This window comes from Canis lupus, chromosome 34 (assembly GCF_011100685.1).
Source record: "Canis lupus familiaris isolate Mischka breed German Shepherd chromosome 34, alternate assembly UU_Cfam_GSD_1.0, whole genome shotgun sequence".
Classification (NCBI taxonomy): domain Eukaryota; kingdom Metazoa; phylum Chordata; class Mammalia; order Carnivora; family Canidae; genus Canis; species Canis lupus.
In genome coordinates this window covers 35,580,721-35,596,489 of record NC_049255.1, presented here as the reverse complement: position 1 = coordinate 35,596,489, position 15,769 = coordinate 35,580,721, and the positions used below count along the sequence as shown (strand labels likewise).

The 15,769-nt window shown below is 39.7% G+C and overlaps 1 protein-coding gene across 15 annotated transcripts in view; it reads right to left on the bottom strand.

Moving 5' to 3' along the window:
* Nucleotides 1-14,877, bottom strand: part of LOC119867530 — a 115,753-nt gene extending 100,876 nt beyond the window's left edge. For 3 of the 15 annotated variants that reach the window (XR_005384004.1, XR_005384012.1, XR_005384013.1), the window contains exon 1: nt 14,353-14,604. The gene's annotated coding sequence lies outside the window, so the exon portion shown is untranslated. Of the gene's footprint in view, nt 1-14,352; nt 14,622-14,649 lie in introns of those variants that run through there. The other 12 variants (XR_005384009.1, XR_005384017.1, XR_005384006.1 and 9 more) reach the window with 10 other exon arrangements.
* Nucleotides 14,878-15,769: the final 892 nt, after the last annotated feature.

Here is a 15,769-nt window from a genome sequence, read left to right as displayed (position 1 = left end):
CAATTCTTTTTTTTTTCTCATTAAACTTTTGTTTTAATGGGTCTCAAAATTCTGTGACAGATTTTTGGTCAAGTTGTTTCCATTAAAAAGTACTGATTTTAAAAACTAATAACTTAAAACGGCCACACATGCACACACACACACAAAAATGGTCCACAAAACATTCTCCTTTCCTTCTGAAGGTTTTACGATGCATTGTTATCATTAACCAGTCTTTCACTATTAAACTTAAATGGCCAATTGACACAAACAGTTCTGAGATCATTCTTCCACCACTGATTAAGATTGGGGTGGCAGGTATTGGGGATAATATTCATTTAGCCTTCTGAGCTTTCTGGGCAGACTTGGTGACTTTGCCAGCTCCAGCGGCCTTCCTGTCCACTGCTTTGATGACACCCACAGCAACCGTCTGTTTCATGTCATGAACAGCAAAACGGCCCAGAGGAGGATAGTCAGAGAAGCTCTCAACACACATAGGTTTGCCAGGAACCATATCAACAATGGCAGCATCCCCAGATTTCAAGAACTTGGGACCATCTTCCAGCTTCTTTCCAGAACGACGATCTATCTTTTCCTTCAGCTCAGCAAACTTGCAAGCAATGTGAGCTGTGTGACAATCCAGCACAGGTGCATATCCAGCACTGATTTGGCCTGGATGGTTCAGGATAATCACCTGAGCCAGCTGCTTCCATTGGTGGGTCATTTTTGCTGTCACCAGCCACGTTGCCATGACGAACATCTTTGACAGATACGTTCTTGACATTGAAGCCCACATTGTCCCCAGGAAGAGCCTCACTCAAAGCTTCATGGTGCATTTCAACAGACTTTACTTCAGTTGTAACATTGACTGGAGCAAAGGTGACCACCATGCCAGGCTTAAGAATACTAGTCTCCACTCGACCCACTGGGACAGTACCAATACCACCAATTTTGTAGATGTCTTGGAGAGGCAGACACAAGGGCTTATCAGTTGGACGAGTTGGTGGCAGAATGCAATCCAGAGCTTCAAGCAGTGTGGTTCCACTGGCATTCCCATCTTTACGGGTGACTTTCCATCCCTTGAACCAAGGCATGTTAGCACTTGGCTCCAGCATGTTGTCACCATTCCAACCAGAAATTGGCACAAATGCTACTGTGTCGGGGTTGTAGCCAATTTTCTTAATGTGGGTGCTGACTTCCTTAACGATTTCCTCGTATCTGTTCTGGCTGTAGGGTGGTTCAGTGGAATCCATTTTGTTAACACCAACAATTAGTTGTTTTACACCCAGTGTGTAAGCCAGAAGGGCATGCTCACGGGTCTGCCCATTCTTGGAGATACCTGCTTCAAATTCACCAACACCAGCAGCAACAATCAGGACAGCACAGTCATCCTGAGGTGTGCCTGTAATAATGTTTTTGATAAAGTCTCTGTGTCCTGGGGCATCAATGATGGTCACATAATACTTGCTGGTCTCGAATTTGCACAGGGAGATATCAATGGTGATACCACGTTCACGTTCAGCTTTAAGTTTATCCAAGACCCAGGCATACTTGAAGGAGCCTTTTCCCATCTCAGCAGCCTCCTTCTCAAATTTTTTGATAGTTCTTTTGTCGATCCCGCCACATTTGTAGATCAGATGGCCAGTAGTGGTAGACTTGCCCGAATCTACGTGTCCAATGACGACGATGTTGATGTGAGTTTTTTCCTTTCCCATTTTGGTTTAGGTTTAGTGGTGGTTTTCACGACACCTGTGTTCTTGGCGGCAAACCCACTGCGAAAAAGTACAATTCTTTTTTTTTTAAAAAAGATTTTATTTATATATTCATGAGAGACACACAGAGAGAGAAGCAGAGACTAGGCAGAGGGAGAAGCAGGCTCCATGCAGGGAGCTCGGTCTGGGACTCAATCCAGGATCCCAGGATCACACCCTGAGCCAAAGGCAGATGCTCAACCACTGAGCCACCCAGACGTCCCAATATCCTACTATTCTAAATGCTGTTGAGAATGGAACTGAAAGTCTCATTTGCTGCTCTGGGCATGCAGAATTATACAGCCACTTTGTAAAACAATTTGGCTGTTCTTTCAAACAAATGACCCAACAATCCCATTCCTAGGTATTTACCCAAGAGAAATGAAAACTTATGTTCATACAGAATCTTGTATACAGTGTGTATAGTAGTTTTATATTAATTACTAGAACCTAGAAGGCATCCTTCAATGGATGAATAAACGAACTATGGTATATCCTGAAAATGAAGTTCTACTCAGTAATAAAAAGGAACAAAGTATTGATTCATGCAACTACATTACTAAGTGAAAGAAATCTTAAAAACTTGTACCAGTTTGTTTAGATAATTTGTGCAAACAATGTGATTTATACTGAATATTTTCTTTCCTTCTGGGAATGGGACCTTCAGAAACTACATCACTGCATGTTTATGTTACTGATTCCCAGTAGAAACACTGGATTCCTAGGCTCAAGCAAGCTTCCCTAGGAGACAGCGGTTTGAACATGTGGTTACAATTTGATGCTAGAGGAATCAAGTGCATCCTGTAAAATTCCACTGGGATAAGACTCTTGGAAATTTGAATTTAAATTCCTCCAGACTTCATCCAATGTGCTTTTTCCTTTTGCTAATTTTCCTTTGTATCGTTTGATGTAATAAACCATGAATATAATGATTTCAGAGGCCTGTGAGTCCTTCTAACAAAACACAGAATCTGAAAGTAGTCATGGGGACCACCAATGCTATGTGCATGCATGTTAGTATACATACATTTATATTCTAGTTTTGTCTGCAGAGCCTAAAAGAAACAAGCAGGCCTTGTAGCAACAGGATCTTGAGCTGCAAATAAATACCATTTGATTTTAGGGCCAAACAGGGGAAAATACAAGATGAGACTGCATATCACATAATCCTAGAAATAAAGAAGTGCTTTTTTAAAAAAAGATGAGGATGGGGAGATCAGGGCATATCAAAAGGACACAGGATCCCATTGGCCAACACTGGAACAATTTAAACAACAAAATAATGATAATGTTGATTATATACCAGTGAGTAAAATAAATTATCCTTGAGTTCATACTGATGTAAATAAGCAAACAAACAGTGAGTGAGAAAAGAGACAAATTTTTAGAGAAGAATTCCAAGTAGGGGTGTCTAGGTGGCTCAGTTGGTTAGGTGTCTGCCTTCAACTCAGGTCATGATACTGGGGTCCTGGAATCAAGCCCCAAGTTGGGCTCCCTGCCCAGCAGGGAGTCTGTTTCTCCCTCTCCTCTGCCCCTGCCCCTGATTGTGTGCATGCTCTCTCTCTTTCTTAAATAAACAAAAGCTTTTTTTTTTAAAGGAAGAATTTCAAGTAATAAATTCAGAAAGATAAGGGAACTAGAAATTTATCCTTAGAACACCAATAATTCACCAATTCACCAATACAATTGCTACAGGCGAGATCCACAGACTAATGCTATAAGTGTAGGGCAAAATTTTAAGGAAAAACAGAATATGTGCATAGCCTTGAAATATCTACCCCAACATGTTTACTAAGAATTGTGTGCTTTTGAACATATGTCCAAAAATTCTTTGATATTTATCCTACCAAGAGGTGGAACTTAATTCCAGTTCTTGCATGCTAGATTTAGTGATTTGCTTCTATTGAATAGAATACAGAAAGGGAAAAATATTAACTGTACAGCAGAGAAGCCTGATAGGAGTACCTTAACCAAATATTCAAGGTTAACATAACCAGTAATAAATCATGTTGGTATCATGTGCCCCTAGCATGATATGATAAGAACACTTGGCTTCTATAGTGTTCTTCCTAACTCATAACCCTAGTATAATAATGACAAAATGTATTAAAATGTAGCTATGGGATTTTAATTTACGGAGGTGACTGAATGATGACATGGAGAGGCTAATACCATCGAAAGAATTTATTACAATTCCCATGCAGAAACTAATGGGGAAAGACCAGGTTTGATCAGGAGGCAGAAGTATGAACAAGGGGGAAGAATGGCCTAAAACTTTATTGTGTTTTCCATGGAACAAGAAAGACAGTACAGGATAAACAGCTTAGGAGAGGCTACTTCAAATAACATCAACTGGCTCTGAGCTGTAGGATTAGGCTGGTATCTGGCCCTTGGTGATTTAAAACAGAGGAAGAAATTGGCTTGGTATGTGAGAGTTAGATAAAGGAGGTGGTTGAGAGTATGGACCAGAATTGGTTAGAGGGTTTGTAATGTGATTTTCATGTACCTGTGAATTCTGGATCACAGGGGAGATATAAAGATCTCTAGCTGTTAGTTTGGCCCTGTGATCAAAAGATGCCAAACAGATGAATATAGGATCCAAAAAAACAAAACAAAACAAAACAAAAAATGAAAAACATCACATGCACTCATATTGAGGAACATTCTACAAAATATTTTAAACAGTACTCTTCAAAACTTTCCAAGTCATGAAAAACAAGAAAAACACTGAGAAACTGTCACATATTGGAGGACACTAATGAAAAAGAATGGTGTGGTATCCAAAATTGGATCTTGAAACAAAACCAGAAAATCAATGGGACAAGTCAAAGAAAATTTCCACTTTAGTAACAATATTGTGCTAATATGAATTTCTTACTTTAGATAAAGGTACAATGATTATATAAGATATAAACATTAGGTATGGAAACTATTCTATCTTCACAACACTTTTATAAACTTAAAATTCATTCAAAATAAATTAAATGGGTAAAATAAAAAACTTTGCCTTGACTCCACATATGACTCTATTATTACATTTCTCTCCTTCCTATCTTGGCAAAAATCGATTGACAATCTAATCTTGATTTTTTTTTAATAATGTCATTGTTGATAGTTTTTTAGCACAAAAATATTCAGGAGTTTTAAAATAATTGTTCAATTTATTAAAATTACCAATTCAAAATTCCTATTATTCCTGAAGAGTTTTTTTAACCCCTTCAGAGTTTTAATTTAGGTAAATTTACATATTAAAAATATACGTCTTCATTTAAAACATGATGACTTTTGATAAATGCATATACCCAGGTAATCCATGTTTGTCTAGATATAGAACATTTTCATCACCCAGAAAAGTACTCTTTGCCTTTTCTCACTCCTCTTCCAGAATAAATAGTTTTTCTGATTTTATTCCACCATAGATTGGTTTTCCCCATTCTGGAACATCATATAAAGTACATTACAATATGAATTATTTTGTGTCTGGTTTCTTCCATTTAGCATAATGTTCTGGCCTCTGTCACTCATCCATATTGCTATGGTTATCAATAGTTTGTTCCATTTTATTACTTTTAGCATTGGAACACTATAATTAATAAACAGCAGTTTGTTTATCCAATAAACAATGATGAACTTTTATATTATTTCCACTTTTTAGTTACTATGAGTGAGGTGCTATCCATTTCCACGTGCAAGTCTTTTTGTAGACATATGATTTCATTTGGAGAGAAAAATATCTAAACTTGGAATTGTTATGTATTATGAAAAATTGTCAAACATTTCCCACAGTGGTTGTACCATTTTACAATTCCACAAGCAATGTATGCAAGTCACACATCCTGACCAACATTTGATCTTTTCAGGTTTTAAATTTTTAGTTATTCTAGTGGGTCAATAGTGGTTTTTCACTGTAGCTTTACTCTTGCATTTCCCTGATGACTAGTGATATTAAGTACTCATGCAACTTATCAGGCATTTATGTATTTTCCTTTGTGAAGTACTCGTTCAAGTTATTTGCCCATTTTTTATTGTTTGTATTTATTATTAAGTAGGATTCCTTTAATTAATAGGAATATGTCATTTGCCATATACTTATAATAGACTTTCTTTTTTTTACAAAAGTTTAGATTTACAGAAAAATTGAGAATATGGTGTAGTTTCCATATACTCCCTCACCAGTTTCCCCTATTATTAACATCTTGCATTAGTATTATAATTTGTTACAATTAATAGACTCGTATTATATTATTATTAATATATTATATGTTAATATATTATAATATTATAATATATATTATTTATATTATATATATTAATATATTATAATGTCCATAGTTCACTCAGATTTCCTGAGATTTTATTTTTTTGTTTTTACCTAATGTATATTGCTGTTCCACAATCCTATCCATGATACTACACTGTATTTACTTGTCTCCTTGGGCTTCTCTTGGCTGTGAGTTTCTTAGGTTTCCTTTATTTTGATAATCTTTACGGTTTTGAGGAGCACTGGTCAACTATTTGTAGGATGCTCCTCTAGTGGATTCGTCTGATGTTTTCTCATGATTAGTCTAGGGATATGGGTTTGGAGATGAAGACCACAGTAAAGTGCTGTTTTCTTCATACATATCAAGGTACATTATGATTATGGCTTATCACTGTTGGTATTGACCTTGATCACCTGCTGAGATAGTACTGTCAGACTTCTGCCCTGTAAGGTCACTCTTTTTCCCCCTTTCCATATTCCACTCTTTGGAAGGTAATCACTTATGCACAGTGGGGAGTTATGCTCTTTTATGGCAAAGCTGCTACATAAATCTTTTAGAATTTTTCCATAAGGGATATTTGTCTCTTTTCCCTTATTCACTTCCCTATTCAATCTTTACTTAATCTCTATAGACTTGTGATATTTCCTTGCTAACTTGTGATATTTCCTTGCTAACAGAGAAAGGAGGTGATTTTATAGATTGTAATAGTTACCTTCTCTTATCACATCTTCATTTCTTCCTGGATCGCCCCCGCCCCAAGCTCCTAAATGATCCCTTTTAATGCAAACATTATGTTTCATTTTAGTGCTGTGAAGCTGTATGGATTTTAACAAATACATAATGTGTTTGTATCATACAGAATAGTTTCACAGCCCTAAAAATATTGCCTGTCTTCAACTATTGAACTCCCTTCTTCCCCAAAAGCCTTGGGAACAACCAATCTTTTGCTGATTGTATGGTTTTCCCTATTTCAGAAAGTCATGTAACTGGAATCATTTTCAGACTGGATTCTTTCACTTGACAATATACATCTAAGATTTATCCATGTCTTTTAAATGGTGGATAGTTTTTTTTTTTGTTTTGTTTTGTTTTGTTTTGTCATTGAGTCAATATTCGATATGAAAATACTACAGGTGTTTTATCCATTCACCTGTTGAAAGGTATCTTAGCTACCTTTTCTTTTTTTATTATTTCCCATCACTCTGTAGCCTGACTATTCATTTTGATAAGAAGTTTTACATTTGATTAAGTTTAACATATGATTTTTGTATGGTTATTGCTTTCTCTGTCTTCTAAAAGTTCTTTGCCTACTCCCAGAGTACATGATATGGTTAAATTTGGGTTCGTTATTTGTTCCTATTTACCCCATCTGACTCTTTTCAAATTGGTGATATATACTTAATCTAACATATCCAAAATATCATTTCAACATGTAACTAATATAAAACATTATTAGATATTTTACCTTCTTTTTTCAACTTTGAGATATAATTGACAAATGTAAAAAAAACTAAAGTGTACATCATGATGATATGATATACATCATTTAAAAAAATTCCTCTCATCTAATTAATTTTGCATATTTATGTTTTTGGGGTTTTTTTTCCCTTTGGGTGAGAACATTTAAGTTCTACTCCATACAATACAGTGTTATTAACTATAGTCACCATGTTATACAATAGATCCCTAGACTTTATTCATCTTATAGGTAAAAGTTTGTGCCCTTTTACCAACTTCCCCACCCCACCCCCTATCCCCTGGCAATAATATTCTACTCTCTGTTTCCATGAGTTTTACTTTTTTTGGTTCCACACATAATAGAATCTAAATACAGTATTTGCCCTTTTCCATTTGGCCTTCTTCACTTAGGATAATGTCCTCAAGGTCCATCTGTGACGTATATACATTTCACATCTTCTTCATCCACTCACCTCCTTGAGGGACACCTACATTATTTCCATATATCAACAATGTGAATAATATTGCAATGAACACAAGAGTACATGTATCTCTTTAATATCCTGTCTTCATTTTCTTTGGATATATACCCAAAAGTGGGATTTCTGTATCATAAGGTAGTACTATTTTTAATATTTTGTAAGAACCGCCATGCTGTTGTCCACAGCAGTTGCACCATTTTACATTCCCAGCAATGGTGCACAAGGGTTCCTCTTTTCCATATCCTTGCCAAGACTTGTTATCAATTGTCTTTTTGAGGATAACTATTCTAATGAGTGGGGGTACTATCTGTGATTTTGTATTTGTATTTCCCTGATGATTAGTAACGTGGACCTTTTTATGTACCTGTTGGCCATTTGTATGTCTACTTTGGGAAATGTCTATTCTGTGCTTTTGCCCATTTTTAAAAATCAGGTAATTTTTCTGCTATTGAAGTGAGTTCTTTATATATTTTGGATGTTAATCCCTTATTAGATGCTTGACTTACAAATATTTTCTCCCATTACATAGGTTGTCTTCTCTTTTTGTTGATGGCTTCCTTTCCTGTAGAAGCTTTTTAGTGTAATGTAGTCCTACCTTTTAATTTTTATTTCCTTTGCTTTTAGTGAAAAATCCAAATATCATTGCCAAGACCAATGTCAAGAGCTAATCCCCTCTGTTTTCTTCTAGATATTTACCAGCTTGGATCTTATGCTCAAACCATTAGTCCATTCTGAGTTATTTTTGTGTGTCATGAAAGATAGAGTCCTAATTTCATTCTTTTGCATGTGGCTACCCAGTTTTTCCAATACCACTTATTGAAAAGATTATCGTTTACCCGTTGTATATTCATGCCTCCTTTGTCATAAAATAATTGGCCATATAGACATGGTTTTATTGCTAGGCTCCTTCTCTAGTCCATTGATCTATGTGTCTGTTTTTATGCCAATACCACAGAGTTTTAAGTACTATAGCTTTGTAATATAGTTTGAAACCAAAAAGTGTGATACCTCCAGCTTTGTTCTTCTTTGTCAGGGTTGCTTTGGCTACTTGGGGTCTTTTGTGGTTCCATGCAAATATAAGGAGTTTCTCTTTATGTGAAAAATACCATTGGAATTTTGATAGGAATTGCACTGAATCTGTAGATTGCTTTGGGTATCATGGACATTTTAATAATATTAATTCTTGCAATCCATGAGCACAGAAAATATTTCCATTTATTTGTGTCTTCTTCAATTTCTTCAATGAACATCATACAGTTTTCAGCATATAGGTCTTTCATCACTTTGGTTAAGTTTATTCCTAAGTATTTTATTCTTTTTTATGCAATTATAAATAAATAATTTTCGTAATTTCTCTGACAGTTCATTGCTAGTGTATAGAAACAATTATTTTTCTATATTAATTTTGTGTCCTGCAACTTTACTGAATTCATTATTCTAACATTTTTATGGTAGAGACAACTTTAGGGTTTCCCATAGGTAATATGATGTCATCTGCAAATAGAAATAATTTTACTTCTTTTTCAATATGGATGCCTTTTATTACTTTTTCTTACCTACCTTCTCTAGTTAGGACCTCCAACACCATGTTAAATAAAGATGGTGAGAGTGGGTATCCTTGTCTTGTTCCTGTTCTTAGAGGAATAGCTACAGCTTTTCACCAGTAAGATATGAACTGTGGGCTTGTTATATATAGTCTTTATTATATTGAGGTACAATCACTCTATATGCAGTTTGTTGAGTTTCTATCATGAATTCATGTAGAATTTTTCTGCATCTACTGAGATGACTATAATTTTTATACATCATTGTGTTAATGTAGTATATCCTATTGATTGATTCACAGATTTGAACCATCTTTGCATCCCTGGAATAAACCCCACTTGATTATGCTGTATGATCCTTTTAATATACTATTGAGTTTAGTTTGTTGATATTTTGCTAAGGTCTTTTTTGCACCTATGTTCATTAGATACAGCAACTTATAATTTTTTCTTATACTGTGGTTGTCTAATTTTGGTATTAGGTGTTCTCATAAAATGAGTTTAGAAGTAACTCCTCAATTTTTTGAAAAGCTTGAGAAAAATTGATATTAACTCTTCTTTAGATACTTGATAGAATTCACCAGTGAAGCCATTTAGCCCTGGACTTTTCATTGTTGGGAGGTTTTGAGTACTGATTCAGTCTCCTTACTAGTAATTGGTTTTTTAGACTTTCTATTCTCTATGATTCAGTCATGGTACATTGCATGTTTTTTGGATTTATCTGTGTTTTCTAGGTTGTCCAACTGTTTGGAGTATAATTGTTTATAGTAGTCTCTCAGTTGTAATGCCTCCTGTTTCATTTATAATTTTCTTTTAGTCTTCCATTATTTTTTCTTGGTACATCTAGGTAAAGGTTTTTCTGTTTGCTTATATTTTTTAAAAACCCAGCTTTTAGTTTTACTGATTTTTTCTATTGTTTTTCTGCCTTTATTTCATTTATTTCTACTCTGATCTCTGTCATCTCCTTCCTTCTATTAACTTAAGCTTAGTTCTTTTTTTTTTTCTGCTTCCTTGAGGTATAAAGTTAGGTTATTTGAGACCTTTATTTTTTCTTAATGTAAGCATTAATCACTATAAACTTCCCCTTTAGAACTATTTTTGCAGCATTCCATTTGTTTTGGTATTTTGTGTTTCCATTTTCACTGTCTCAAGATATTTTTTTATTTCTCCTTGACCCATTGGTTTTTCAGTAACATGTTGCTTAATCTCCACATATTTGTGAATTTTTCAGTTTTCTTCTTGTAATTCTTTGTAGGTCCATACCTTTATTGGTCAGAAAATAAGCTTGATATGATTTCAGTCTTCTTAGATTTACTGACTTGTTTTGTGGTCTCACAGATGATCTATCCTGGAGAATGTTCCATATGCACTTGAGAAGAATGTGTTTTCTGCTACTGTTAGTTGGAATGTTTTACACATGTCTGTTAAGTCCATCTGGTCTTATGTGTGTATAAATCCATTGCTTCCTTATTGATTTTCTATTTTTTTCTTTTTAAAGATTTTATGCATTTATTTAACATAGGGACAGAGAGAGCGCAAGCAAGCACAAGCAGGGGGAGCAGCAGAGGGAGAGAGAGAAGAAGGATCCCCACTGAGCAGGGAGCTGATGCAGGGCTCAATCCTAGGACTCCAGGATCATGACCTGAGGTCAGACACTTAATGGACTGAGCCACCCAGGTGTCTCCTCATTGATTTTCTAAATGGAAGATCTATCCATTGTTGAAATTGGGGTACTGAAGTCCCCAACTATTAACGTATTACTGTCTATTTCTCCTTTTAGGTCTATTAATATTTGCTTTATGTATTTAGTATTCCTATGTTGGATGCAAAAACATCTAGAAATGTTATGTCTTCTTTTTGGATTGACGCCCATATCATTATATAATTTTGTCACTTATTATACTCTTTGTCTTAAAGTCCATTTTGTCCGATATATAAGAATGACTACCCCATCTTTCTTTTGATTTCTATTTGCATGGATTATCTTTTTTCAACCCTTCACTTCAGTCCATGTGTGTCCTTAAGGCTGGATTAAACCTCTGGCTTTATCTTTAATAATCATTTATGTGATGATTCACAAAATGTCCATTTCTATTTAAGACATATATTTTCCCCAGAGGAACCTTAAATTCAATCTGCCCAAAAGTCCATTCAACTTTTCCTGGAAATTTGCTTTTTCTGTTATATTTTCTATCTCAATGAATGGTAGCATCATTCTGCCAGTTTTTTTATTGTATCCTCCCTCATACCCTGTGTCTCCCTTCCCATTTGACCTCTCAACATTTAATTACTTATATTATTTCCATTTTTCTATGTAATTCTCTTGAATCCATCCTATGTTCTCATAGTCACCACCTTTGTTTAACAACATAACTAATCCTTCCTAATTGGTTTCTTATTTCCAGTATTTTCTCCTCCCCCCCAAATCTTCCACATCATAACCAGAATAGTCTTTCTAAATAAAAACTACATTCCTGTTATTTTCTTATATGTACCATTTCAATGTCTATTTTAATCAACTTCAGCCATATCTTTTTACAGTATTTACCAGTCACACTAAACAATTTGAGGTCCAGGATGATACCACAATTTTCTCATCTATACCTCCAATCCCTCTGCCTAAGGTGCCGTTTCCAAAACCCTCCTCGTTGCTAGCTTTTACTCAATTATCTCATGTCAGAATAATGCATTCACCCCTAGGGAAGCAGTCTGGAAATCTTCTAGACTGAGATGTCTAATGTGATAGCCACTAGTCATAAATATCTACTGAGCGCTTAAAATATGGGTAGTTTGAATTGAGATGTACCCTACACCAGATATTGAAGACCCAATTTTAAAAATCATAAAGTTCTTAACAATTTTATATTGGTTACATATGAGATATTTTGGGTGTATCGGGTTAAATAAAATACATCACTGAAATCTGTTTTATATATTTTTAAAAATTTTTTAAATGTGGCTACAACAAAACTCAAAATAACATGTGGCTTACATTATATTTCAATTGGACACTACCTAGACTAGATGAGGATGAGACTCTTCTTTCAGTACCCTGGAGTTATTTCTTTAATAGTATTTATCTGTTAAAATTGCTAAACCATATCCTCCAGTGGACTGCAAGCACCTAATGCATAAAGGGCTGTCTTGATCAACATGGTAATTCCAGTGCTAAGGGTACTAAAATAAAAAGAGTGAATGCCCATTATTCATACATCTCATATTTGTGAATTTTCTTATGCCTTCAGTTTTCTTGTAATCAGTACTAGCAGTGCTTTTACCGTCATTCATGGACAGGCACAGAACAACAAAAGGGAGAAGTCATCCAATGTATATTTTCCTAGCTGAGGTCCAACAAGGTGATGTTCTGCCCTCTTGTTGCAGCTGTCAAATTAAACAAGTGTTTCCTGTCAGTCTTTTCGTGCCACTTCTCACATTTTTGTGACTTTTGCTGGTGACATAGCTATTTAAAATGTCCCTGAAGCATTAGTGCTAAAATGCTGTCTAGTGTTTTGAGCACAAGAAGACTGTGATGTGCCTTGCAAAGAAAATCCACGTGTTGGATAAGCTCCTTTCAGTGACATTAGAGTGCTGTTGGCTGTGAATTAAATGTTAACATGGTCTTAAACTGAAATGCACATTAAATGAGGTGCTATAGGGGATCCCTGGATGGCTTAGTGGTTTAGCACCTGCCTTCGGCCCAGGATGTGGTCCTGGGGTCTCGGGATCCAGTCCCGCATTGGGCTCCCTGCATAGAGCCTGCTTCTCCCTCTGCCTGTGTCTCTGCCTCTCTCTCTCTCTGTGTCTCTCATGAATAAATAAATAAAATCTTTTAAAAATAAAAATAAAAATAAATGAGGTGCTATATAGGTCAGCCGACAAAAATGTGACCAGAGGCTCGCAGGAACCTAACTCGGCATTTCCCCTAGGAACGATGGTTCAACATTTGCTGATGCAGTATCCCAGCAACTTCCCTCCAACTGTATTTTTTGAATGAATGAAGCTGAATCATCTGATTCCAAATCTACATTTCACGTGAATGCAGTAATGGTGGTAGCTGAAGCAGTGAATGTGGAGCCAAACCGCCTAGAGTTCAACCTTAGCTGTCCGATTTCCTAGCTCTCTGATTTTAGGCAAATTCCTTTCCTCTGCTTTTTTTTCCCCCCTCACAATGAAAAATGTAGATAAAACAGTAGTTGTCAACGGTTACCACGGGCTGGGCATAGCGGGGAGGAGGGATTGACCACGAAGAGGCAGGAGGAAACTTTTGGAATGAGGCAAATATTCTTAACTTGATTAGAGAGTGGTTAGTTCCGCCACGGCCTACGTTTCTCAAAACTCACAGAACTTTTACTTCGTATAAACCATAACTTAAAGTCGAGGCTGAAAGAAAGCAACAGTTACGATGAAAGGAATAACGCCCGTAAGACATGTCATGCCCTCCCCGCTGACATAAATGCCAGCCATCATTCCAGCAACACTAGACGGGGGGGAAGTCGGGCAGCGCGAGGGAAAGCAGAGTGGACTCAGGAACCGGGTTCTGACTCTTTCGAACATTAGCTCGGGGCTGAATTCAGTTTACGGGACCCGACTTGCTTGTTATAAAGGTTAAATTCGAGGCGTGTGAAATATCGGTGTGACACGTAGAGCCCCACACATAGGGATGTGAAAAGGGGCACAGGCTCTTCGCCAGAGAGAGCAGCACAGACCTACAGGGCCCCATAAACCAGCCCCCAGAGGCAGTGCGCTGTGAGGCGGGGCACAGAGGAGCACGTGTCTGCTGAGGTCCCTGGTCCCTAACCCTAGTGGGGTCCCTACTGGCTCCCGGGGGCTTATGAAGACAATCCAAGGGCTCTAACCTGGGAGGGGGTGGACGTACCTCAGACTCAAAATGCCAGCGCCAAGAGGAAGGAAGGGGCGAGCTCGGGAGGGCGGCGTGGGCCCGAGCCCGCGATGCACACCGAGCCGCAGGGCTGACACCCAACCAGCTGCACGACGGCCCCAGGCGGAAGGACAGGCTGGGGCACCTCGTGCTGCGGGTTGGTCTCGCAGGGCCCACCCCCGAGGGTGCTGCGGACCCGTCCGGGCGCCCGGGGGTGGGGGGGCGATTCCTGCCAGAACCTCATCACCGGTCACCCAGCCCCGCCCTCGGGCTCGGCCTCGAGGCAGCGCCCACCTGCGCCTGCGGTTGCAGCTCCACGTTCCCGCCACCACTACGCAGGGCAGCCCCGTTGAAGTCGCGTGCGTCGCGCGACCTGAGGCCGTCACGTGACAACCGCCAGGCCCCTGAAGGGCCGGGGCCGCCACGCGCGCGCTCGGGCTCACCGTTGACTCCGACGGGGACCCCGGGCGCCCCGAACCCAGAAGTTCGCAGGCCCTGAGAAAGTGCTCACTTCACGCCGGAAGTGCACTAATCCGCAGCACGTGGGGTTGCCAGGGCGCGCTTCACGTGACGGGGCGGGGCCTCGGGACCCGCGTGGCCAATGGTGGCGCGGGGGGCGGGGCCTGTGACGCGCCGGGACCTATCCCGGAAGTGGGGCTGCGGCGGGGGCGGGCGGGGGCGGGGGCGGGGAGGCCGGGGTGTGGAAAGTGTGGCGGCCCCGCCCCGTCTCCTGGAACCGCCGGGGCCGCCGCCGCCGCAGCTGTAGGGGCCCGCGCCGGTGCGCAGGCGACAGGCTCGCTGTCCCCGGCTGGAAGGTGAGGACGTGGGCGAAGCCGGAGGGGCCGGGACCCCCGAGCGAGGCCGGGCCGGAGCAGGCTGAGCGAGGGAAGGAGGAAGGATGGATGGGGCAGCCGGGGCGCAGGCCCACGCGGGCCGGGCCGGGCCGGGCGGGCCGGGGATGCCGGCAGGACGGAGGGCGGAGCGCGAGCCGGCCGGGGGCCAGGTGCGGCCGCCCAGGTCCCGTTATCCCCATCGTGCGCGGGGACGCGCGGCCTGGGCTGGGCCCCCCGTCGCCGGCTGCCCCTGCGCTGGGACGGCGGGGCCGGGCGGGCTGCCCCCGGGGCGTCTAGCCCCACCGCCGCCCCCACCCCCGCCCCCGCCCCCGCCCCCGCCGAGCCCTCCTGCCACTTCCCTCCTCCGGGTGCAAAAGTTTATAGAGGCCCGAGTTAGAAAGTGCCCACTATTCCCGGGTGGGTGCTCCGCGAATGGGGGCGGGGGCGGGGTGGGGACTGGACCCGCGATGTCTGGCCCGCAGCCTGTCCGAAATGTGATGTCTCCCTGCCTTGCGTGCCCGTTGTTAAAAAAAAAAAGCGAACACAAACTTTTTTTTTTTTTTTTTTTTGCATAGTTTCCC